Source organism: Microtus pennsylvanicus, chromosome 21, assembly GCF_037038515.1.
Source record: "Microtus pennsylvanicus isolate mMicPen1 chromosome 21, mMicPen1.hap1, whole genome shotgun sequence".
In the NCBI taxonomy this organism is placed as follows: domain Eukaryota; kingdom Metazoa; phylum Chordata; class Mammalia; order Rodentia; family Cricetidae; genus Microtus; species Microtus pennsylvanicus.
Window position 1 is genome coordinate 4596843 of NC_134599.1, and position 2752 is coordinate 4599594.

The 2752-nt window shown below is 48.5% G+C and overlaps 1 pseudogene; it reads right to left on the minus strand.

The window, feature by feature from the left end:
* Window positions 1-562: 562 nt before the first annotated feature.
* On the minus strand, window positions 563-1864 carry LOC142839408 (large ribosomal subunit protein uL3 pseudogene; annotated as a pseudogene).
* Window positions 1865-2752: the final 888 nt, after the last annotated feature.

Consider the following 2752-nt stretch of genomic DNA (forward strand, 5'->3'; position numbering starts at 1 on the left):
GGCATTGGGATTAAAGGTGTATGCTACTACACCTTGAACTCACAGAGATCTGTTTGTCTCTGCCTTCTAGGCACTGGGATTACAGGTGTGTGCTATCACACCTTGAAGTCACAGAGGTCAATCTCCCTCTGCCTCCCAGGTGTTGGGGTTAAAGGTGTGTACTACTACACCCAACTACTCTCTTTCTTCCTTTTTTTAAAGAATTTTAACTTTTAGCTTGCATATATTTTTAACACACTGTAAACCATTTAGAAATTTTCTTTGTCTTTGAATCTCTCTTTACTGTATATCTCTCTTTTTCTGACCACATGAGCCTTTAAATTACTGAGCAATATGGGTGGGATTAAAGCCGTGGCTTTTGCAGCTACATCCAGCCCAATCCTTAGCTTTCCAGCCTCGTGGCTGAGGTACTGGCTGTAGCCATGTTTACTGCCATAACTCTATGGCATTTCAAGGTCCCTGCCAGCAAGCGAGCTTTAGCAGCCTGTGCTTGCAAACCGCATGAACCGCCTGCATAAAAGAGTCAGAGTTTGCTCTGACAGGACAGCCCAGAAAGCCAGCATTTTTCTTTTTTTTTTTCACTGAAAAAGTTTTTATTGAGACCAACCACACCAGTCAAGCAAATTCTGGCATTAAGCACCTTCCTCCTTGGCAATGCGGTCTTTCTTGAGTGGTCCCATGAATGCTTTCTTCTCCTCCATGGTCTGGAAACGACCGAGCCCAAACTTGGAGGTGGAGTCTATGAATTTCAGGTCAATCTCCTCCAGAGCCCGCCGTTTGGTCTGCACCAGCAAGGACTTGCGGAGTGTGAGCACTCGCTTCTTGGTTCCCACCACACAGCCTTTGAGCATGATGAAGTCATTGGTTACCTCACCATAATGGACAAAGCCACCCAGTGGGTTGATGCTCTTGTCAGAAAGGTCATAGTCGGTAGATGCATTGTTCTTGATCAGCTTGCCATCCTTGATAAGGTAGCCCTGACCAATCTTGTAAATCTTCTTGTTGATTTCTGTCCGATGATGGTAGCCTTTCTGCCCAGCCCGAGCCACAGAGAAGGCCACTCGGGCAGGGTGCCAAGCGCCAATACAGGCAACCTTGCGCGACCCTCGATGGGTCTTGTGGGGCAGTTTCTTTGTATGCCAACGACTGGTCACCCCTTTGTAGCCTTTGCCTTTTGTCACTCCAATGACATCAATCATCTCATCCTGTCCAAACACCTGGTCCACAGGAACCTGCTGCTCCAGCCTCTCCCGGGCCCAATCCAGCTTCTCAGCCACAGTGCCCCCATTTAGCTGGATCTCCATCAAGTGTGCCTTCTTCTGGCACAGAGGAAGCAGACGCATCTGAGTGTGGGCAATTATGCGGATGACCTGGCAGTACTTCTTCATGCTATTGAAGTCCTTCTCCAGCTGTTTCTTGCCCATGTCATCCTGCCATTTCTTACAGTATTTGGTGAAGGCCTTCTTCTTAGATTTGTGCCAGTTCTTGTAGAACCGCCTTTTACACTCATCACTGATGTGCTCAGCAAATACTGTCTTGAAGGTGCGGAGACCTCGTGGGGTTTCGACATATCCCACGATGCTTACAACTACCATAGGTGGTGTTTCCACAATGGTTACAGCCTCCACGACTTCTTTCTTGTTTACCTTGGATCCTGGTCTGTCAACTTCTCGGACAATGTGGGTCATGCCAGCCTTGTAGCCTAGAAAGGCTGTGAGGTGAACAGGCTTGGAAGGGTCATCCTTGGGGAAGCTCTTCACATTTCCCACGATGCCTGCTGCTGCGCTTCCGCGGCAAGAAGCCCAAGGACCCATGCCTGGGAGCAGAGAATTTCCTGTGAGACATCTCTCCTCACACGCCGCCGCCGATAGACGAAAGCCGGCATTTTTAAACGGCGCAGCTTTTTTTCTTGCTACGGCTGAAAACCAAAAAGCATGCATTCAGCTTTTCGTTTAAATGTTTCGTGGCAGGACCTCTTAATGAGCTGCAGGGTTTTGCAGCTAAAGCTGAGTCAGGAAGCCTCTCTTAGATGAGAGCGTTTGCTTGCCTCTAGCAAGCAGAGCAGACCCAAGAAATTGCTGCTACCAAGAAAACATGCTTTACTCGTTCCCAAGCTTTCTCAGGCTTTCAGTGGATTCAGCTGTCCACACGTCTGGGCGCCAAATTTATAGGCAAACATTAGCCTGAGGTGAACACGCCCCCTAATGGGCGGGACTTATCCCTACATGCCAGAGGTACTTTGCCCATGGGTACTGCATTGACAACCCTAGGGCACTAGCATAACCCAAGCAAGTTTTGTTATTTCAGCATCCAGGCCCTGAGTCCTGAAGCACCACAGAATGACCATGTCTTGAGAGAAGAGAGAAAAATCACATGATTATCATGACTCAAACGACAACAACTCCATCTTGAGCAATTGTTCAATATACCCTAATTATACACTTATCTGGCCCTCACTCAAGTTAGAGATGAGAAACCATTGTCCCTGGAGAGTTGGGTAAACTAGAGCAGAAAGGCAAAACCACAGCAAGAGTCACTAGTGTTCAGAAAATCAGAACAACACACAGCTCAGAGCAGGCGCTCCACGGGCATCACTGTCTGCCCAGGTCCCTCTGCAGCTCTGGGCACAGCAGCCAAGGGCCTCTGTGGGTCATCTTTCCTGCACCGTAGTACCCTTCTCCAGAGCAAGGGCACAGCCTTGTCCATCTTTGTACCCCACAACTGCTCATACAAAGACATCAGCAGCTTCTGA